Genomic DNA, 24,450 nt, shown 5'->3' with positions numbered 1-24,450 from the left:
AGTGTTTGAGGTGGTGGAGGGAGGGAGTGTTTGAGGTGGTTGAGGGAGGGAGTGTTTGAGGTGGTGGAGGGAGGGAGTGTTTGAGGTGGTGGATGGGGGGAGTGTTTGAGGTGGTGGAGGGAGGGAGTGTTTGAGGTGGTGGAGGGAGGGAGTGTTTGAGGTGGTGGAGGGATGGAGTGTTTGAGGTGGTGGAGGGAGGGAGTGTTTGAGGTGGTGGAGGGTGGGAGTGTTTGAGGTGGTGGAGGGAGGGAGTGTTTGAGGTGGTTGAGGGAGGGAGTGTTTGAGGTGGTGGAGGGAGGGAGTGTTTGAGGTGGTGGATGGGGGGAGTGTTTGAGGTGGTGGAGGGAGGGAGTGTTTGAGGTGGTTGAGGGAGGGAGTGTTTGAGGTTGTGGTGGGAGGGAGTGTTTGAGGTGGTGGAGGGAGGGAGTGTTTGAGGTGGTGGAGGGAGTGAGTGTTTGAGGTGGTGGAGGGAGGGAGTGTTTGAGGTGGTGGAGGGAGGGTTTGATGTGGTGGAGGGAGGGAGTGTTTGAGGTGGTGGAGGGAGGGAGTGTTTGAGGTGGTGGAAGGAGGGAGTGTTTGAGGTGGTGGAGGGATGGAGTGTTTGAGGTGGTGGAGGGAGGGAGTGTTTGAGGTGGTGGAGGGTGGGAGTGTTTGAGGTGGTGGAGGGAGGGAGTGTTTGAGGTGGTGGAGGGAGGGAGTGTTTGAGGTGGTGGAGGGAGGGAGTGTTTGAGGTGGTGGAGGGAGGGAGTGTTTGAGGTGGTGGAGGGAGGGAGTGTTTGAGGTGGTGGAGGGAGGGAGTGTTTGAGGTGGTGGAGGGAGGGAGTGTTTGAGGTGGTGGAGGGAGTGAGTGTTTGAGGTGGTGGAGGGAGGGAGTGTTTGAGGTGGTGGAGGGAGTGAGTGTTTGAGGTGGTGGAGGGAGGGAGTGTTTGAGGTGGTGGAGGGAGGGAGTGTTTGAGGTGGTGGAGGGAGGGAGTGTTTGAGGTGGTGGAGGGAGGGAGTGTTTGAGGTGGTGGAGGGAGGGAGTGTTTGAGGTGGTGGCGGTAGGGAGTGTTTGAGGTGGTGGAGGGTGGGAGTGTTTGAGGTGGTGGAGGGTGGGAGTGTTTGAGGTGGTGGAGGGAGGGAGTGTTTGAGGTGGTGGAGGGAGGGAGTGTTTGAGGTGGTGGAGGTAGTGAGTGTTTGAGGTGGTGGAGGGAGGGAGTGTTTGAGGTGGTGCAGGGAGGGAGTGTTTGAGGTGGTGGAGGGAGTGAGTGTTTGAGGTGGTGGAGGGAGTGAATGTTTGAGGTGGTGGAGGGAGTGAATGTTTGAGGTGGTGGAGGGAGTGAGCGTTTACGGTGGTGGAGGGAGTGAGCGTTTGAGGTGGTGGAGGGAGTGAGCTTTTGAGGTGGTGGAGGGAGTGAGCGTTTGAGGTGGTGGAGGGTGTGAGCGTTTGAGGTGGTGGATGGGGTGAGCGTTTGAGGTGGTGGATGGGGTGAGCGTTTGTGGTGGTGGAGGGATTGAGCGTTTGTGGTGGTGGAGGGATTGAGCGTTTGAGGTGGTGGAGGGATTGAGCGTTTGAGGTGGTGGAGGGATTGAGCGTTTGAGGTGGTGGAGGGAGAGAGCGTTTGAGGTGGTGGAGGGAGAGAGCGTTTGAGGTGGTGGAGGGAGAGAGCGTTTGAGGTGGTGGAGGGAGAGAGCGTTTGAGGTGGTGGAGGGAGAGAGCGTTTGAGGTGTTGGAGGGAGAGAGCGTTTGCGGTGGTGGAGGGAGTGAGCGTTTGAGGTGGTGGAGGGAGAGAGCATTTGTGGTGGTTGAGGGAGTGAGCGTTTGAGGTGGTGAAGCGAGTGAGCCTTTGAGGTGGTGGAGGGATTGAGCGTTTGAGGTGGTGGAGGGAGTGAGCGTTTGAGGTGGTGGAGGGATTGAGCGTTTGAGGTGGTGGAGGGATTGAGCGTTTGAGGTGGTGGAGGGATTGAGCGTTTGAGGTGGTGGAGGGAGTGAGCGTTTGAGGTGGTGGAGGGATTGAGCGTTTGAGGTGGTGGAGGGATTGAGCGTTTGAGGTGGTGGAGGGAGAGAGCGTTTGAGGTGGTGGAGGGAGAGAGCGTTTGAGGTGGTGGAAGGAGAGAGCGTTTGCGGTGGTGGAGGGAGAGAGCGTTTGAGGTGGTGGAGGGAGAGAGCGTTTGAGGTGGTGGAGGGATTGAGCGTTTGAGGTGGTGGAGGGAGTGAGCGTTTGAGGTGGTGGAGGGATTGAGCGTTTACGGTGGTGGAGGGATTGAGTGTTTGAGGTGGTGGAGGGAGAGAGCGTTTGAGGTGGTGGAGGGAGGGAGCGTTTGAGGTCGTGGAGGGAGAGAGCGTTTGAGGTGGTGGAGGGAGTGAGCGTTTGAGGTGGTGGAGGGATTGAGCGTTTGTGGTGGTGGAGGGATTGAGCGTTTGAGGTGGTGGAGTGAGTGAGTGTTTGAGGTGGTGGAGGGAGTGAGCGTTTGAGGTGGTGGAGGGAGTGAGCGTTTGAGGTGGTGCAGGGAGTGAGCGTTTGAGGTGGTGGAGGGGGTGCAACCTCGAATTAATCTTTTTGAAAAGCAGGAAATGTTGATGAGGATTGGGGTCTGGGTGGGTGCCCGGTCTTGGGGCTTTGCGGTGGGTTCCCCGGGGTTCGGGGCCTGGGTGGGTGCTCGCGGTTGGGGTCTGCGTGGGTGCTCGGAGTTGGGCTCTGGGTGGGTGCTCGGAGTTGGGGTCTGGGTGGGTGCTGCCCGGGGTTAGCAAGGCTCCGGTACTCACGTGGGGTCCTTGAGCAGAAGCCTCCTGATGAAGTCCTTGGCCATGTTGCTGGTCTTGCCGAATCCCTGCTCCTCCATCTCGTATCGGAGCTGCACAATGTTGGACAGGGTCTCGCTCTCACTCTCTCCCTGGAACGGCGAGTAGCCACTGAGCCTGCGGGAGTGGTGGGAGTGGTTAACCCAGAGCGTCACAGTCTGGACCACACACCCGATCGCAAGCAGAGAACCCCACACCACGGAGGAGGCCATTCCGCCCATCCGGCATCTGCTCTCTCTTTGAAAGAGCGATCCGACTCGTCCCCACTTCCCCCCACCCTCTGGTCTTTACCACCACCCCCATATCCCTGCAAGTGTTTCCCCTTCAAGTGTTTAACTGATTCACCCCCTTTGAAAGTTACTATTGAACCTGCTTCCACCGCGTCTAATGCCCTTGTCCCTCTAGATGGTCCTAGACCCCCTGTTGCCTGGTTAACCCCAAAAACAGGGAGCAGAGGATAGAAATCCCACTAACAGGCATATCGAGGCAGGTTAGCCTGAGGTTTGTCCAGTACTTACAGGATGTAGGTGATCACTCCAACACTCCTAGAAGAGAGGAGGGAAGAGGTTAGCAGGATGGAACAGGGTGTGAGGGAGTCCGTGGTTCACATTCACTGGAGAGGGTTTATTATCCATCCCAGCGACTCGCTCTATCCCTCTCCCCGGTCACTCTCTGAGGCTAATTCTCCCTGTTCACCTCCCTAAAGTGGCTCAACTCCTGAAACCTCGTCTCAGCTCATCGGCTGCGGAAACCCTCACCCACACCCTCGTTCCCTCCGGACTCGACTATTCCAACCCTCTCCCAGCTGCTCTCCCACATTCTACCCTCCGGAATCTCCACCTCATCATAAACTCTGCTGTCCCCGTGTCCGAACTCACACCCAGTCCCCGTTCACCCATCACCCCCTGTGCTCGCTGACCCACACTGGCTCCCGGTCCGGCAACACCTCCATTTTCAAATTCTCACCCTCGTTTTCAAATCCCTCCTCACCCTCTCCCTATCTCTGTAACCTCCTCCAGCCGCTACACCCCTCCCTATCTCTGTAACCTCCTCCAGCCCCTACACCCCTCCCTATCTCTGTAACCTCCTCCAGCCCCTACACCCCTCCCTATCTCTGTAACCTCCTCCAGCCCCTACACCCATCCCTATCTCTGTAACCTCCTCCAGCCCCTACCCCCTCCCTATCTCTGTAACCTCCTCCAGCCCATACACCACTCCCTATCTCTGCAACCTCCTCAAGCCCCTACACCCCTCCCTATCTCTGTAACCTCCTCCAGACCTTACACCCCTACCTATCTCTGTAACCTCCTCTAGCCCCTATACCCCTCCCTATCTCTGTAACCTCCTCCAGCCCCTACACCCCTCCCTATCTCTGTAAGCTCCTCCAGCCCCTACACCCCTCCCTATCTCTGTAACATCCTCCAGCCACTACACCTTCCTATCTCTGTAACCTCCTCCAGCCCCTACACCCCTCTGTATCTCTGTAACTTCCTCCAGCCCCTACACCCCTCCCTAACTCTGTAACCTCCTCCAGCCCCTACAACCCTCGCTATCTCTGTACCCTCCTCCAGCCCCTACAACCCTCCCTATCTCTGTAACATCCTGCAGCCTCCTCCCTATCTCTGTAACCTCCTCCAGCCCCTACACCCCTCCCTATCTCTGTAACCTCCTGCAGCCTATACACCCCTCCCTATCTCTGTACCCTCCTCCAGCCCCTACAACCCTCCCTATCTCTGTAACCTCCTGCAGCCTCTACACCCCTCCCTATCTCTGTAACCTCCTCCAGCTACTACACACATCCCTATCTCTGTAACCTTCTCCAGCAACTACAGCCCTCCCTATCTCTGTAACATCCTCCAGCCCCTACACCCCTCCCTAACTCTGTAACCTCCTCCACCCCTACACCCCTCCCTATCTCTGTAACCTTCTCCAGCCCCTACACACCTCCCTAACTCTGTAACCTGCTCCAGCCTCGACACCCCTCCTTATCTCTGTAACCTCCTCCAGCCCCTACACCACTCCCTATCTCTGTAACCTCCTCCAGCACCTACACCCCTCCCTATTTCTGTAACCTCCTCCAGCACCTACACCCCTCCCTATCAATGTAACCTCCTGCAGCACCTACACCCCTCCCTATTTCTGTAACCTCCTCAAGCCCCTACACCCCTCCCTATCTCTGTAACCTCCTCCAGCCCCTACACCCCTCCCTATCTCTGTAACCTCCTCCAGCACCTACAACCCTCCCTATCTCTGTAACCTCCTCCAGCCCCTAAACCCCTCCCTATCTCTGTAACCTCCTCCAGCCCCTACACCCCTCCCTATATATGTAACCTCCTCAAGCCCTAACACCCCTCCCTATCTCTGTAACCTCCTCCAGCCCCTACACCCCTCCCTATCTCTGTAAACTCCTCCAGCACCTATACCTCTCCCTATATCTGTAATCTCCTCCAGCCACTACAACCCTCCCTATCTCTGGAACCTCCTGCAGCCTCTACACCCCTCCCTAACTCTGTAATCACCTCCAGCCCCTACGCACCTCCCTATCTCTGTAACCTCCTACAGCCCCTACACCACTCCCTATCTCTGTAATCTCCTCCAGTCCCAAAAACCTTCCCATCTCTGTAAACTCCTCCAGCCCCTACACCCCTCACTATCTCTGTAACCTCTTCCGGTTGCAACACCCCTCCCTATCTCTGTAACTTCCTCCAGCCCCTACACCCCTCCCTATCGCTGTAACCTCCTCCAGCTCCTACACCCCTCACTATCTCTGTAACCTCCTCCAGCTACTACACACCTCCTATCTCTGTAACCTCTTCCAGCCCCGATACACCTCCCTATCTCTGTAACACACTCCAGCCCATGCACCCATCCCTATCAGTGTAACCTCCACCGGCCCCAACAAGCCTCCCTATCTCTGTAAACTCCTCCAGCACATGCACCCCTCCTTATCTGTGTAACCTCCGGCCCCAACAACCCTCCCTATCTCTGTAACCTCCTCCAGCCCATACACCACTCCCTATCTCTGCAACCTCCTCAAGCCCCTACACCCCTCCCTATCTCTGTAACCTCCTCCAGACCTTACACCCCTACCTATCTCTGTAACCTCCTCCAGCCCCTACACCCCTCTGTATCTCTGTAACTTCCTCCAGCCCCTACACCCCTCCCTAACTCTGTAACCTCCTCCAGCCCCTACAAACCTCCCTATCTCTGTAACCTCCTGCAGCCTATACACCCCTCCCAATCTCTGTACCCTCCTCCAGCCCCTACAACCCTCCCTATCTCTGTAACCTCCTGCAGCCTCTACACCCCTCCCTATCTCTGTAACCTCCTCCAGCAACTACACACATCCCTATCTCTGTAACCTTCTCCAGCAACTACAGCCCTCCCTATCTCTGTAACCTCCTCCAGCCCCTACACCCCTCCCTATCTCTGTAACCTCCTCCAGCCCATACACCACTCCCTATCTCTGCAACCTCCTCAAGCCCCTACACCCCTCCCTATCTCTGTAACCTCCTCCAGACCTTACACCCCTACCTATCTCTGTAACCTCCTCTAGCCCCTATACCCCTCCCTATCTCTGTAACCTCCTCCAGCCCCTACACCCCTCCCTATCTCTGTAAGCTCCTCCAGCCCCTACAACCCTCCCTATCTCTGTAACATCCTCCAGCCACTACACCTTCCTATCTCTGTAACCTCCTCCAGCCCCTACACCCCTCTGTATCTCTGTAACTTCCTCCAGCCCCTACACCCCTCCCTAACTCTGTAACCTCCTCCAGCCCCTACACCCTCCCTATCTCTGTAACCTCCTCCAGCCCTGACACCTCTCCCTATCTCTGTACCCTCCTCCAACCCTACACCCCTCCCTATCTCTAACCTCCTCCAGCCCCTACATCCCTCCCTATCTCTGTAACCTCCTCCAGCCTCCTCCCTATCTCTGTAACCTCCTCCAGCCCCTACACCCCTCCCTATCTCTGTAACCTCCTGCAGCCTATACACCCCTCCCTATCTCTGTACCCTCCTGCAGCCCCTACAACCCTCCCTATCTCTGTAACCTCCTGCAGCCTCTACACCCCTCCCTATCTCTGCAACCTCCTCCAGCAACTACACACATCCCTATCTCTGTACCCTTCTCCAGCAACTACAGCCCTCCCTATCTCTGTAACCTCCTCCAGCCCCTACACCCCTCCCTATCTCTGTAACCTCCTCGAGCCCCTACACCCCTCCCTATCTCTGTAACCTCCTCCAGCCCCTACACCCCTCCCTATCTCTGTAACCTCCTCCAGCACCTACAACCCTCCCTATCTCTGTAACCTCCTCGAGCCCCTAAACCCCTCCCTATCTCTGTAACCTCCTCCAGCCCCTACACCCCTCCCTATATATGTAACCTCCTCAAGACCTAACACCCCTCCCTATCTCTGTAACCTCCTCCAGCCCCTACACCCCTCCCTATCTCTGTAAACTCCTCCAGCACCTATACCTCTCCCTATATCTGTAACCTCCTCCAGCCCCTATACCCCTCCCTATCTCTGTAACCTCCTCCAGCCCCTACACCCTCCCTATCTCTGTAACCTCCTGCAGACACTACACCCCTCCCTATCTCGGTAACCTCCTCCAGGCCCCTAAACCCCTCCCTATCTCTGTAACCTCCTCCAGCCCTGACACCTCTCCCTATCTCTGTACCCTCCTCCAACCCTACACCCCTCCCTATCTCTAACCTCCTCCAGCCCCTACATCCCTCCCTATCACTGTAACCTCCTCCAGCCTCCTCCCTATCTCTGTAACCTCCTCCAGCCCCTACACCCCTCCCTATCTCTGTAACCTCCTGCAGCCTATACACCCCTCCCTATCTCTTTTCCATCCTCCAGCCCCTACAACCCTCCCTATCTCTGTAACCTCCTGCAGCCTCTACACACCTCCCTATCTCTGTAACCTCCTCCAGCAACTACACACATCCCTATCTCTGTAACCTTCTCCAGCAACTACAGCCCTCCCTATCTCTGTAACATCCTCCAGCCCTTACACCCCTCCCTATCTCTGTAACCTCCTCCAGCCCCTACACCCCTCCCTGTCTCTGTAACCTCCTCCAGCCCCTACACCCCCCCTAACTCTGTAACCTCCTCCAGCCCCTACACCCCTCCTTATCTCTGTAACCTCCTCCAGCCCCTACACCCCTCCCTATCTCTGTAACCTCCTCCAGCCCCTACACCCCTCCCTATCTCTGTAACCTCCTCCAGCACCTACACCCCTCCCTATCAATGTAACCTCCTGCAGCGCCTACACCCCTCCCTATTTCTGTAACCTCGTCGAGCCCCTACACCCCTCCCTATCTCTGTAACATCCTCCAGCCCCTACACCCCACCCTATCTCTGTAACCTCCTGCAGTCCCTAAACGCCTCCCTATCTCTGTAACCTCCTCCAGCCCCTACACCCCTCCCTATCTCTGTAACCTCCTCCAGCCCCTACACCCCTCCCTATCTCTGTAACCTCCTCCAGCACCCACACCCCTCCTTATCTCTGTAACATCCTCCAACCCCTACACCTCTCCCTATCTCTGTTACCACCTCCAGCCCCAATACCAATCCCTATCTCTGTTTTCTCCTCCAGCCCCTACAACCCTCCCTATCTCTGTAACCTCCTCCAGCCACTACACCTCTCCTTATCTCTGTAACCTCCTCCAGCCCCTCTACCACTCCCTATCTCTGTAACCTCCTCCAGCCCCTACACCCCTCCCTATCTCTGTAATCTCCTCCAGCCCCTACACACCTCCCTATCTCTGTAACCTCCTCCAGCCCCTAAACCCCTCCCTATCTCTGTAACCTCCTCCAGCCCCTACACCCCTCCCTATATATGTAACCTCCTCAAGCCCTAACACCCCTCCCTATCTCTGTAACCTCCTCCAGCCCCTACACCCCTCCCTATCTCTGTAAACTCCTCCAGCACCTATACCTCTCCCCATATCTGTAATCTCCTCCAGCCACTACAACCCTCCCTATCTCTGGAACCTCCTGCAGCCTCTACACCCCTCCCTAACTCTGTAATCACCTCCAGCCCCTACGCACCTCCCTATCTCTGTAACCTCCTACAGCCCCTACACCCCTCCCTATCTCTGTAATCTCCTCCAGTCCCAAAAACCTTCCCATCTCTGTAAACTCCTCCAGCCCCTACACCCCTCACTATCTCTGTAACCTCTTCCGGTTGCAACACCCCTCCCTATCTCTGTAACTTCCTCCAGCCCCTACACCCCTCCCTATCGCTGTAACCTCCTCCAGCTCCTACACCCCTCACTATCTCTGTAACCTCCTCCAGCTACTACACCCTCCTATCTCTGTAACCTCTTCCAGCCCCGATACACCTCCCTATCTCTGTAACACACTCCAGCCCATGCACCCATCCCTATCAGTGTAACCTCCACCGGCCCCAACAAGCCTCCCTATCTCTGTAAACTCCTCCAGCACATGCACCCCTCCTTATATGTGTAACCTCCGGCCCCAACAACCCTCCCTATCTCTGTAACCTCCTCCAGCCCATACACCACTCCCTATCTCTGCAACCTCCTCAAGCCCCTACACCCCTCCCTATCTCTGTAACCTCCTCCAGACCTTACACCCCTACCTATCTCTGTAACCTCCTCCAGCCCCTACACCCCTCTGTATCTCTGTAACTTCCTCCAGCCCCTACACCCCTCCCTAACTCTGTAACCTCCTCCAGCCCCTACAACCCTCCCTATCTTTGTACCCTCCTCCAGCCCCTACAACCCTCCCTATCTCTGTAACATCCTGCAGCCTCCTCCCTATCTCTGTAACCTCCTCCAGCCCCTACACCCCTCCCTATCTCTGTAACCTCCTGCAGCCTATACACCCCTCCCAATCTCTGTACCCTCCTCCAGCCCCTACAACCCTCCCTATCTCTGTAACCTCCTGCAGCCTCTACACCCCTCCCTATCTCTGTAACCTCCTCCAGCAACTACACACATCCCTATCTCTGTAACCTTCTCCAGCAACTACAGCCCTCCCTATCTCTGTAACCTCCTCCAGCCCCTACACCCCTCCCTATCTCTGTAACCTCCTCCAGCCCATACACCACTCCCTATCTCTGCAACCTCCTCAAGCCCCTACACCCCTCCCTATCTCTGTAACCTCCTCCAGACCTTACACCCCTACCTATCTCTGTAACCTCCTCTAGCCCCTATACCCCTCCCTATCTCTGTAACCTCCTCCAGCCCCTACACCCCTCCCTATCTCTGTAAGCTCCTCCAGCCCCTACAACCCTCCCTATCTCTGTAACATCCTCCAGCCACTACACCTTCCTATCTCTGTAACCTCCTCCAGCCCCTACACCCCTCTGTATCTCTGTAACTTCCTCCAGCCCCTACACCCCTCCCTAACTCTGTAACCTCCTCCAGCCCCTACACCCTCCCTATCTCTGTAACCTCCTCCAGCCCTGACACCTCTCCCTATCTCTGTACCCTCCTCCAACCCTACACCCCTCCCTATCTCTAACCTCCTCCAGCCCCTACATCCCTCCCTATCTCTGTAACCTCCTCCAGCCTCCTCCCTATCTCTGTAACCTCCTCCAGCCCCTACACCCCTCCCTATCTCTGTAACCTCCTGCAGCCTATACACCCCTCCCTATCTCTGTACCCTCCTGCAGCCCCTACAACCCTCCCTATCTCTGTAACCTCCTGCAGCCTCTACACCCCTCCCTATCTCTGCAACCTCCTCCAGCAACTACACACATCCCTATCTCTGTACCCTTCTCCAGCAACTACAGCCCTCCCTATCTCTGTAACCTCCTCGAGCCCCTACACCCCTCCCTATCTCTGTAACCTCCTCCAGCCCCTACACCCCTCCCTATCTCTGTAACCTCCTCGAGCCCCTACACCCCTCCCTATCTCTGTAACCTCCTCCAGCCCCTACACCCCTCCCTATCTCTGTAACCTCCTCCAGCACCTACAACCCTCCCTATCTCTGTAACCTCCTCGAGCCCCTAAACCCCTCCCTATCTCTGTAACCTCCTCCAGCCCCTACACCCCTCCCTATATATGTAACCTCCTCAAGACCTAACACCCCTCCCTATCTCTGTAACCTCCTCCAGCCCCTACACCCCTCCCTATCTCTGTAAACTCCTCCAGCACCTATACCTCTCCCTATATCTGTAACCTCCTCCAGCCCCTATACCACTCCCTATCTCTGTAACCTCCTCCAGCCCCTACACCCTCCCTATCTCTGTAACCTCCTGCAGACACTACACCCCTCCCTATCTCGGTAACCTCCTCCAGGCCCCTAAACCCCTCCCTATCTCTGTAACCTCCTCCAGCCCTGACACCTCTCCCTATCTCTGTACCCTCCTCCAACCCTACACCCCTCCCTATCTCTAACCTCCTCCAGCCCCTACATCCCTCCCTATCTCTGTAACCTCCTCCAGCCTCCTCCCTATCTCTGTAACCTCCTCCAGCCCCTACACCCCTCCCTATCTCTGTAACCTCCTGCAGCCTATACACCCCTCCCTATCTCTTTTCCATCCTCCAGCCCCTACAACCCTCCCTATCTCTGTAACCTCCTGCAGCCTCTACACACCTCCCTATCTCTGTAACCTCCTCCAGCAACTACACACATCCCTATCTCTGTAACCTTCTCCAGCAACTACAGCCCTCCCTATCTCTGTAACATCCTCCAGCCCTTACACCCCTCCCTATCTCTGTAACCTCCTCCAGCCCCTACACCCCTCCCTGTCTCTGTAACCTCCTCCAGCCCCTACACCCCCCCTAACTCTGTAACCTCCTCCAGCCCCTACACCCCTCCTTATCTCTGTAACCTCCTCCAGCCCCTACACCCCTCCCTATCTCTGTAACCTCCTCCAGCCCCTACACCCCTCCCTATCTCTGTAACCTCCTCCAGCACCTACACCCCTCCCTATCAATGTAACCTCCTGCAGCGCCTACACCCCTCCCTATTTCTGTAACCTCGTCGAGCCCCTACACCCCACCCTATCTCTGTAACCTCCTGCAGTCCCTAAACGCCTCCCTATCTCTGTAACCTCCTCCAGCCCCTACACCCCTCCCTATCTCTGTAACCTCCTCCAGCCCCTACACCCCTCCCTATCTCTGTAACCTCCTCCAGCACCCACACCCCTCCTTATCTCTGTAACATCCTCCAACCCCTACACCTCTCCCTATCTCTGTTACCACCTCCAGCCTCAATACCAATCCCTATCTCTGTTTTCTCCTCCAGCCCCTACAACCCTCCCTATCTCTGTAACCTCCTCCAGCCACTACACCTCTCCTTATCTCTGTAACCTCCTCCAGCCCCTCTACCACTCCCTATCTCTGTAACCTCCTCCAGCCCCTACACCCCTCCCTATCTCTGTAATCTCCTCCAGCCCCTACACACCTCCCTACCTCTGTAACCTCCTCCATCCCCTACACCCCTCCCTATCTCTGTAACCTCCTCCAAACCCTACACCCCTCCCTATATCTGTAACCTCCTCCAACCCAAACACCACTCCTTATCTCTGTAACCTCCTCCAGCCCCTACGCCCCTCCCTATTTCTGTAAACTCCTCCGACCCCTACACGTCTCCTCTCTCTGTAAACTCCTCCATTCCCTATACCTCTCCCTATCTCTGTAATCTCCTCCAGGCTCTACACCCCTCCCTATCTCTGTAACCTCCTCCAGCCCCTACACCCATTCCTATCTCTGTAATCTCCTCCAGCCCCAAGCCCCTTCCCTATCTCTGTAACCTCCTCCATCTCCTATACCCCTCCGTATCTCTGTAACCTCCTCCAGCCATACCCCTCCCTAACTCTGTTACCTCCTTCAGACCCTACACACCTCCCTATCTCTCTAACCTCCTACAGCTCCTGCACACCTCCCTATCTCTGTAACCTCCTCCAGCCCCTACACCCCTCCCTATCTCTGTAAGCTCCTCCAACTCCTACACCTCTCCTATTTCTGTAATCTCCTCCAGCCCCTATCCCTCTCCCTATCTCTGTAACCTCCTCCAGGCTCTACACCCCTCCCTATCTCTGTAACCTCCTGCAGACTCTACACCCCTCCCTATCTCTGTAATCTCCTCCAGCTACTACACCCCTCCTATCCCTGTAACCTCTTCCAGCCCCTATGCACCTCCCTATCTCTGTAACACACTCCAGCCCATGCACCCCTCCCTATCTGTGTAACGTCCTCCAGTCCATGCACCCCTCCCTATCTGTGTAACCTCCTCCGGCCCCAACAACCCTCCCTATCTCTGTAACCTCCTCCAGCACATGAAGCCCTCCCTATCTGTGTAACCTCCTCCGGCCCCAACAACCCTCCCTATCTCTGTAACCTCCTCCAGCCCCTACACCCCTCACTATCTCTGTAAACTCCTCCAACCCCTTCACCTCTCCTATCTCTGGAATCTCCTCCAACCCCTATACCTCTCCCTATCTCTGTAACCTCCTCCAGCACCTACACCCCTCCCTATCTGTGTAACCTCCTCCAGCCCCTACAACCTTCCCTATCTCTCAAAACTCCTCCAGCCCCTACACCCCTCCCTGTCTCTGTATCCTTCTCCAGCCCCTGCACCCCTCCCTATCTCTGTAACCTCCTCCAACCCCTACACCTCTCCCTATCTCTGTAACCACCTCCAGCACCCACACCCCTCCCTATCTCTGTAACCTCCTCCTGAACTTACACCCCTCCCTATCTCTGTAACTATCTCGAGCACCCACACCCCTCCTTATCTCTGTAACCTCCTCCAACCCCTGCACCTCTCCCTATCTCTGTAAGCACCTCCAGCCCCTATACCACTCCCTATCTCTGTAACATCCTCCAGCCCCTACACCCCTCCCTATCTCTGTAACCTCCTCCAGCTGCTACACATCTCCCTATCTCTGTATCCTCCTCCAGCCCCTGCAACCCTCCATATCTCTGTAATCTCCTCCAGACCCTACACCCCTCCCTATATCTGTAACCTCCTCCAACCCCAACAACTCTCCCTATCTCTGTAACCCCCTCCAGCCCCTACACCCCTCCCTATCTCTATAAACTTGTCCAAACCCTACATCTCTCCTATCTCTGTAATCTCCTCCAGGCTGTACACCCCTCCCTATCTCTGTAACCTCCTCCAGCCACTACACCCCTCCCTATCTCTGTAACCTCCTCCAGCCCCTACACCCCTCCCTATCTCTGTAATCTCCTCCTGCCCTACACCCCTCCCTATCTCTGTAATCTCCTCCAGCCCCTACACCACTCCCTATCTATGTAACCTCCTCCAGCCCCTAGCCCCCTCCCTATCTCTGTAACCTTCTCCAGCTCCTATACCCCTCCCTATCTCTGTAACCTCTTCCAGCAATACCCCGCCCTAACTCTGTTACCTCCTCCAGCCCCTACACCCCTCCCTATCTCTGTTACCTCCTCCATCCCCTACACCCCTCCCTATCTCTGTAACCTCCTCCAGCTACTGCATCCCTCCTATCTCTGTACCCTTTTCCAGCCCCTATACACCTCCCTATCTCTGTAACACCCTCCAGCCCATGCATCCGTCCCTATCTGTGTAACCTCCTCCGTCCCAACAACTCTCCCTATCTCTGTAACCTCCTCCAGCCCCTACACCCCGCCCTATCTCTGTAACCTCCTCCAGCCCCTACACCCCTCCCTATCTCTGTAACCTCCTCCAGCTACTACACCCCTCGTATCTCTGTACCCTCTTCCAGCCCCTATACACCTCCCTATCTCTGAAACACCCTCCAGCCCATGCATCCGTCCCTCTCTGTGTAACCTCCTCCGGCCCCTACAACTCTCCCTATCTCTGTAACCTCCTCCAGCCCCTACACCCCTCCCTATCTCTGTAACCTCCTCCAGCCCCTACACCCCTCCCTTATCTCTGTAACCTCCTCCATCCCTACACCCCTCCCTATCACTGTAACCTCCTCCAGCCCCTACACACCTCCCTATCTCTGTAAACTCCTCCAGCACCTACACCCCTCCCTATCTCTGTAACCTCCTCCAGCCCCTACACCCATCCCTATCTCTGTAACCTCCTCCAGCCCCTACACCCCTCCCAATCACTGTAACCTCCTCCAGCACCTACACCCCTCCCTATCTCTGTAACGTCCTCCAGCCCCTACACCCCTCCCTATCTCTGTAACCTCCTCCAGCACCTACACCCCTCCCTATCTCTGTAACCTCCTCCAGCCCCTACACCCCTCCCTAACTCTGTAACCTTCTCCAGCCTCTCTCTCTCTCTCTCTCCCTGACTGTCTCTCCTTCTTAAAGCCGCCCTCTGTGACCGAGCAGTTGGTGACCTGTTCCTGATATCTGTCTCCGTATGTCTCTCGGTCTCTCGCCTGATAATCACGCCTGCCAACTGCCTTGGGGATGTTTGGCCATGTTGATGGTGGTATATAAATGCAGGTTGCCGTTGTTACCACAGTCCAGGGCAGCCAGTGTAACGCAGCGTTAGCGGGGTCAGAGTATTTGCACCATCCAGGGTCGCCGATCAGAGCAGAGGATGCGACACACCCACAAGAGGCAAAGCAACCGTGGGGGGAATCACTGCCGGTCTCTGGGTGACTGACCAGGATCAGTAATCCCCGGGACTCCGGTGCAACCCTGATACCCCCTAATCCTGTCCTGTGTGAGGTCAGGTGCCTGCCTGTAGCAGCGCTGGAACCTGGGATCTTCCTGTGCCAGTGGGGTTGGTTTGTATACTGTGTGCAGGCTGCAGTGGGCACTGCATGTCTGCCCCTGTTAACATTCCCGTCACCCAGTGCCCACTCCCCTCCTTAACCACCCCCTACCCATCTACAACTGATTCTGTGTCTGGTATATGCTGTCTACTGTCTGGAGGTTATTGGTTACTGTCTGCTGTCTGTCTGCTGTCTGATCCATGTCTGGTGTCCATCTGTCTCATGTCTGAACCCCATCTAGTCCCTGTATGGTGTCTGGTCCCTGTCTGGTGTCTGTCTGGACGCTGTCTGGTGTCTGAAGTATGTCTGGACACTGTCTGGCATCAATAAACTCACCACATGTCGGCTGGTGGTCCCAGAGGCTCATAATTGATGATTTCAGGAGCTGGGAGAGAAAAGATGGTGAAGATTGTCACATCCCCAGACAGAGACTCACTCCCACCCCCAACACAGACCCTCACTCCCACCCCCAACACAGAGCGTCAGTCCCACCCCCAACACAGAGCGTCACTCCCACCCCCAACACAGAGCGTCACTCCCACCCCCAACACAGAGCGTCACTCCCACCCCCAACACAGAGCGTCACTACCACCCCCAACACAGAGCCTCACTCGCACCCCCAACACAGAGCCTCACTCCCACCCCCAACACAGAGCGTCACTCCCACCCCCAACACAGAGCGTCACTCCCACCCCCAACACAGAGCGTCACTCACACCCTCAACACAGAGCGTCACTCCCACCCCCAACACAGAGCGTCACTCCCACCCCCAACACAGAGCGTCACTCCCACCCCCAACACAGAGCGTCACTCCCACCCCCAACACAGAGCCCCACTCCCAGCCCCAACACAGAGCATCACTCCCACCCCCAACACAGAAACTCACTCCCACCCACAACACAGAGCCCCACTCCCACCCAAAGCATAGAGCCCCACTCCCACCCCCAACACAGAGCGTCACTCTCACCCCCAACACAGACCCCACTCCCACCCCCAACACAGACCGTCACTCCCACCCCCAACACTGAAACTCACTCCCACCCACAACACAGAGCCCCACTCGCACCCACAACACAGAGCCCCACTCCCACCCCCAACACAGAGCGTCACTCCCACCCCCAACACAGAGCGTCACTCCCAACCCCAACACAGAGCGTCACTCCCATGCCCAACACAGCGTCACTCCCACCCCCAACACAGCGCGTCACTCCCACCCCCAACACAGAGCGTCACTCCCACCCCCAACACAGAGCGTCACTCCCACCCCCAACACAGAGCGTCACTCCCACCCCCAACACAGAGCGTCACTCCCACCCCCAACACAGAGCGTCAATCCCACCCCCAACACAGAGCGTCACTCCCACCCCCAACACAGAGCGTCACTCCCACCCCCAACACAGAGCGTCACTCCCACCCCCAACACAGAGCGTCACTCCCACCCCCAACACAGAGCGTCACTCCCACCCCCAACACAGAGCGTCACTCCCACCCCCAACACAGAGCGTCACTCCCACCCCCAACACAGAGCGTCACTCCCACCCCCAACACAGAGCGTCACTCCCACCCCCAACACAGAGCCTCACTCCCACCCCCAACACAGAGCGTCACTCCCACCCCCAACACAGAGCGTCACTCCCACCCCCAACACAGAGCGTCACTCCCACCCCCAACACAGAGCGTCACTCCCACCCCAACACAGAGCGTCACTCCCACCCCCAACACAGAGCGTCACTCCCACCCCAACACAGAGCGTCACTCCCACCCCCAACACAGAGCGTCACTCCCATCCCCAACACAGAGCGTCACTCCCACCCCCAACACAGAGCTCACTCCCACCCCCAACACAGAGCGTCACTCCCACCCCCAACACAGAGCGTCACTCCCACCCCCAACACAGAGCGTCACTCCCACCCCCAACACAGAGCGTCACTCCCACCCCCAACACAGAGCGTCACTCCCACCCCCAACACAGAGCGTCACTCCCACCCCCAACACGGAGCGTCACTCCCACCCCCAACACGGAGCGTCACTCCCACCCCCAACACGGAGCGTCACTCCCACCCCCAACACGGAGCGTCACTCCCACCCCCAACACGGAGCGTCACTCCCAACCCCAACACGGAGCGTCACTACCACCCCCAACACGGAGCGTCACTCCCACCCTCAACACGGAGCCTCACTCCCACCCCCAACACAGAGCGTCACTCCCACCCCCAACACAGAGCGTCACTCCCACCCCCAACACAGAGCGTCACTCCCACCCCCAACACAGAGCGTCACTCCCACCCCCAACACAGAGCCCCACTCCCAGCCCCAACACAGAGCATCACTCCCACCCCCAACACAGAAACTCACTCCCACCCACAACACAGAGCCACACTCCCAGCCAAAGCATAGAGCCCCACTCCCACCCCCAACACAGAGCGTCACTCTCACCCCCAACACAGAGCGTCACTCCCACCCCCAACACAGAGCGTCACTCCCACCCCCAACACAGAGCGTCACTCCCACCCCCAACACAGAGCGTCACTCCCACCCCCAACACAGAGCGTCACTCCCACCCCCAACACAGCATTACTCCCACCCCCAACACAGAGCGTCACTCACACCCCCAACACAGAGCGTCACTCCGACCCACAAAACAGAGCGTCTCTCCCACCCCCAACACAGAGCGTCACTCCCACCCCCAACACAGAGCGTCACTCCCACCCCCAACAAAGAGCGTCACTCCCACCCCCAACACAGAGCGTCACTCCCACCCCCAACACAGAGCGTCAATCCCACCCCCAACACAGAGCGTCACTCCCATCCCCAACACAGAGCATCACTCCCACCCCCAACACAGAGCGTCAATCCCACCCCCAACACAGAGCGTCACTCCCACCCGCAACACAGAGCGTCAGTCCCACCCCCAACACAGAGCGTCACTCCCACCCCCAACACAGAGCGTCACTCCCACCCCCAACACAGAGCGTCACTCCCACCCCCAACACAGAGCATCACTCCCACCCCCAACACAGAGCGTCACTCCCACCCCCAACACAGAGCGTCACTCCCACCCCCAACACAGAGCGTCACTCCCACCCCCAACACAGAGCGTCACTCCCACCCCCAACACAGAGCGTCACTCCCACCCCGCAACACAGAGCGTCACTCCCACCCCCAACACAGAGCGTCACTCCCACCCCCAACACAGAGCGTCACTCCCACCCCCAACACAGAGCGTCACTCCCACCCCCAACACAGAGCGTCACTCCCACCCCCAACACAGAGCGTCACTCCCACCCCCAACACAGAGCGTCACTCCCACCCCCAACACAGAGCATCACTCCCACCCCCAACACAGAGCGTCACTCCCACCCCCAACACAGAGCGTCACTCCCAACCACAACACAGAGCGTCACTCCCACCCCCAACACGGAGCGTCACTCCCACCCCCAACACAGAGCGTCACTCCCACTCTCAACACGGAGCCTCACTCCCACCCCCAACACAGAGCGTCACTCCCACCCCCAACACGGAGCCTCACTCCCACCCCCAACACAGAGCGTCACTCCCACCCCCAACACGGAGCGTCACTCCCACCCCCAACACAGAGCGTCACTACCACCCCCAACACAGAGCGTCACTCCCACCCCAACACAGAGCGTCACTCCCACCCCCAACACAGAGCGTCACTCCCACCCCCAACAGAGAGCCTCACTCCCACCCCCAACACAGAGCGTCACTCCCACCCCCAACACAGAGCGTCACTCCCACCCCCAACACAGAGCGTCACTCCCACCCCCAACACAGAGCGTCACTCCCACCCCCAACACAGAGCGTCACTCCCACCCCCAACACAGAGCGTCACTCCCACCCCCAACCCAGAGCGTCACTCCCACCCCCAACACAGAGCGTCACTCCCACCCCAACACAGAGCGTCACTCCCACCCCCAACACAGAGCGTCACTCCCACCCCCAACACAGAGCGTCACTCCCACCCCCAACACAGAGCGTCACTCCCACCCCCAACACAGAGCGTCACTCCCACCCCCAACACAGAGCGTCACTCCCACCCCCAACACAGAGCGTCACTACCACCCCCAACACAGAGCGTCACTCCCACTCTCAACACGGAGCCTCACTCCCACCCCCAACACGGAGCGTCACTCCCACTCTCAACACGGAGCCTCACTCCCAACCCCAACACAGAGCGTCACTCCCACCCCCAACACGGAGCGTCACTCCCACCCCCAACACGGAGCGTCACTCCCACCCCCAACACAGAGCGTCACTCCCACCCCCAACACAGAGCGTCACTCCCACCTCCAACACGGAGCGTCACTCCCACCCCCAACACGGAGCGTCACTCCCACCCCCAACACGGAGCCTCACTCCCACCCCCAACACAGAGCGTCACTCCCACCCCCAACACGGAGCGTCACTCCCACCCCCAACACGGAGCATCACTCCCACCCCCAACACGGAGCGTCACAACCACCCCCAACACAGAGCGTCACTCCCACCCCCAACACGGAGCGTCACTACCACCCCCAACAGAGAGCCTCACTCCCACCCCCAACACGGAGCGTCACTCCCACCCCCAACAGAGAGCCTCACTCCCACCCCCAACACAGAGCGTCACTCCCACCCCCAACACAGAGCGTCACTCCCACCCCCAACACAGAGCGTCACTCCCACCCCCAACACAGAGCGTCACTCCCACCCCCAACACAGAGCGTCACTCCCACCCCCAACACCGAGCGTCACTCCCACCCCCAACACAGAGCGTCACTCCCACCCCCAACACAGAGCGTCACTCCCACCCCCAACACAGAGCGTCACTCCCACCCCCAACACAGAGCGTCACTCCCACCCCCAACACAGAGCGTCACTCCCACCCCCAACACAGAGCGTCACTCCCACCCCCAACACAGAGCGTCACTCCCACCCCCAACACAGAGCGTCACTCCCACCCCCAACACAGAGCGTCACTCCCACCCCCAACACAGAGCGTCACTCCCACCCCCAACCCGGAGCGTCACTCCCACCCCCAACACAGAGCGTCACTCCCACCCCCAACACAGAGCGTCACTCCCACCCCCAACACAGAGCGTCACTCCCACCCCCAACACAGAGCGTCACTCCCACCCCCAACACAGAGCGTCACTCCCACCCCCAACACAGAGCGTCACTCCCACCCCCAACACGGAGCGTCACTCCCACCCCCAACACAGAGCGTCACTCCCACCCCCAACACAGAGCGTCACTCCCACCCCCAACACAGAGCGTCACACCCACCCCCAACACAGAGCGTCACTCCCACCCCCAACACAGAGCGTCACTCCCACCCCCAACACAGAGCGTCACTCCCACCCCCAACACAGAGCGTCACTCCCACCCCCAACACTGAGCCTCACTCCCACCCCCAACACAGATCGTCACTCCCACCCCCAACACAGAGCGTCACTCCCACCCCCAACACAGAGCGTCACTCCCACCCCCAACACGGAGCGTCACTCCCACCCCCAACACGGAGCCTCACTCCCACCCCCAACACAGAGCGTCACTCCCACCCCCAACACAGAGCGTCACTCCCACCCCCAACACAGAGCGTCACTCACACCCCCAACACAGAGCGTCACTCCCACCCCCAACACAGAGCGTCACTCCCACCCCCAACACAGGAGCGTCACTCCCACCCCCAACACAGAGCGTCACTCCCACCCCCAACACAGAGCGTCACTCCCACCCCCAACACAGAGCGTCACTCCCACCCCAACACAGAGCGTCACTCCCACCCCCAACACAGAGCGTCACTCCCACCCCCAACACAGAGCGTCACTCCCACCCCCAACACAGAGCGTCACTCCCACCCCCAACACAGAGCGTCACTCCCACCCCCAACACAGAGCGTCACTCCCACCCCCAACACAGAGCGTCACTCCCACCCCCAACACAGAGCGTCACTCCCACCCCCAACACAGAGCGTCACTCCCACCCCCAACACAGAGCGTCACTCCCACCCCCAACACAGAGCGTCACTCCCACCCCCAACACAGAGCGTCACTCCCACCCCCAACACGAGCGTCACTCCCACCCCAACACAGAGCGTCACTCCCACCCCCAACACAGAGCGTCACTCCCACCCCCAACACAGAGCGTCACTCCCACCCCCAACACAGAGCGTCACTCCCACCCCCAACACAGAGCGTCACTCCCACCCCCAACACAGAGCGTCACTCCCACCCCCAACACAGAGCGTCACTCCCACCCCCAACACAGAGCGTCACTCCCACCCCCAACACAGAGCGTCACTCCCACCCCCAACACAGAGCGTCACTCCCACCCCCAACACAGAGCGTCACTCCCACCCCCAACCCAGAGCGTCACTCCCACCCCCAACCCAGAGCGTCACTCCCACCCCCAACACAGAGCGTCACTCCCACCCCCAACACAGAGCGTCACTCCCACCCCAACACAGAGCGTCACTCCCACCCCCAAACCAGAGCGTCACTCCCACCCCCAACCCAGAGCGTCACTCCCACCCCCAACACAGAGCGTCACTCCCACCCCAACACAGAGCGTCACTCCCACCCCCAACACAGAGCGTCACTCCCACCCCCAACACAGAGCGTCACTCCCACCCCCAACACTGAAACTCACTCCCACCCACAACACAGAGCCCCACTCCCACACACAACACAGAGCCCCACTCCCACCCCCAACACAGAGCGTCACTCCCACCCCCAACACAGAGCGTCACTCCCACCCCCAACACAGAGCGTCACTCCCACCCCCAACACAGACCCTCAACCCCACCCCAAACACAGAGCCTCAATCCAACCAACACAGAGCGTCACTCCCACCCACAACACAGAGCCTCACTCCCACCCACAACACAGAGCCTCACTCCCACCCCCAACACAGAGCCTCACTCCCACCCCCAACACAGAGCCTCACTCCCACCCCCAACACAGAGCCTCACTCCCACCCCCAACACAGAGCTTCACTCCCACCCCCAACACAGAGCGTCACTCCCACCCCCAACACAGAGCGTCACTCCCACCCCCAACACAGAGCGTCACTCCCACCCCCAACACAGAGCGTCACTCCCACCCCCAACACAGAGCGTCACTCCCACCCCCAACACAGAGCGTCACTCCCACCCCCAACACAGAGCGTCACTCCCACCCCCAACACAGAGCGTCACTCCCACCCCCAACACAGAGCGTCACTCCCACCCCCAACACAGAGCGTCACTCCCACCCCCAACACAGAGCGTCACTCCCACCCCCAACACAGAGCGTCACTCCCACCCCCAACACAGAGCGTCACTCCCACCCCCAACACAGAGCGTCACTCCCACCCCCAACACAGAGCGTCACTCCCACCCCCAACACAGAGCGTCACTCCCACCCCCAACACAGAGCGTCACTCCCACCCCCAACACAGAGCGTCACTCCCACCCCCAACACAGAGCGTCACTCCCACCCCCAACACAGAGCGTCACTCCCACCCCCAACACAGAGCGTCACTCCCACCCCCAACACAGAGCGTCACTCCCACCCCCAACACAGAGCGTCACTCCCACCCCCAACACAGAGCGTCACTCCCACCCCCAACACAGAGCGTCACTCCCACCCCCAACACAGAGCGTCACTCCCACCCCCAACACAGAGCGTCACTCCCACCCCCAACACAGAGCGTCACTCCCACCCCCAACACAGAGCGTCACTCCCACCCCAACACAGAGCGTCACTCCCACCCCCAACACAGAGCGTCACTCCCACCCCCAACACAGAGCGTCACTCCCACCCCCAACACAGAGCGTCACTCCCACCCCCAACACAGAGCGTCACTCCCACCCCCAACACAGAGCGTCACTCCCACCCCCAACACAGAGCGTCACTCCCACCCCCAACACAGAGCGTCACTCCCACCCCCAACACAGAGCGTCACTCCCACCCCCAACACAGGAGCGTCACTCCCACCCCCAACACAGAGCGTCACTCCCACCCCCAACACAGAGCGTCACTCCCACCCCCAACACAGAGCGTCACTCCCACCCCCAACCCAGAGCGTCACTCCCACCCCCAACACAGAGCGTCACTCCCACCCCCAACACAGAGCGTCACTCCCACCCCCAACACGGAGCGTCACTCCCACCCCCAACACGGAGCGTCACTCCCACCCCCAACACGGAGCGTCACTCCCACCCCCAACACAGAGCGTCACTCCCACCCCCAACACGGAGCGTCACTCCCACCCCCAACACGGAGCGTCACTCCCACCCCCAACACGGAGCGTCACTCCCACCCCCAACACAGAGCGTCACTCCCACCCCCAACACGGAGCGTCACTCCCACCCCCAACACGAGAGCGTCACTCCCACCCCCAACACGGAGCGTCACTCCCACCCCCAACACGAGAGCGTCACTCCCACCCCCAACACAGAGCGTCACTCCCACCCCCAACACAGAGCGTCACTCCCACCCCCAACACAGAGCGTCACTCCCACCCCCAACACAGAGCGTCACTCCCACCCCCAACACAGAGCGTCACTCCCACCCCCAACACAGAGCGTCACTCCCACCCCCAACACAGAGCGTCACTCCCACCCCCAACACAGAGCGTCACTCCCACCCCCAACACAGAGCGTCACTCCCACCCCCAACACAGAGCGTCACTCCCACCCCCAACACAGAGCGTCACTCCCACCCCCAACACAGAGCGTCACTCCCACCCCCAACACCGAGCGTCACTCCCACCCCCAACACAGAGCGTCACTCCCACCCCCAACACAGAGCGTCACTCCCACCCCCAACACAGAGCGTCACTCCCACCCCCAACACGGAGCGTCACTCCCACCCCCAACACAGAGCGTCACTCCCACCCCCAACACGGAGCGTCACTCCCACCCCCAACACGGAGCGTCACTCCCACCCCCAACACGGAGCGTCACTCCCACCCCCAACACAGAGCGTCACTCCCACCCCCAACACGTAGCGTCACTC

The 24,450-nt window shown here is 58.8% G+C and overlaps 1 long non-coding RNA gene across 1 annotated transcript; it reads right to left on the bottom strand.

Annotated features, from left to right (window-relative positions):
- Positions 1-2,837: 2,837 nt before the first annotated feature.
- On the bottom strand, positions 2,838-15,824 carry LOC121281979. Its single transcript, XR_005943983.1, has 3 exons — positions 15,788-15,824; positions 3,301-3,327; positions 2,838-2,899 (listed from the first exon to the last, which is right to left on the bottom strand). It is a non-coding gene; the product is annotated as an uncharacterized LOC121281979 (long non-coding RNA).
- Between the last annotated feature and the right edge of the window lie 8,626 nt (positions 15,825-24,450).

This window comes from Carcharodon carcharias, chromosome 9 (assembly GCF_017639515.1).
Source record: "Carcharodon carcharias isolate sCarCar2 chromosome 9, sCarCar2.pri, whole genome shotgun sequence".
Lineage (NCBI taxonomy): Eukaryota > Metazoa > Chordata > Chondrichthyes > Lamniformes > Lamnidae > Carcharodon > Carcharodon carcharias.
This window is presented reverse-complemented; position numbering and strand designations above follow the sequence as displayed.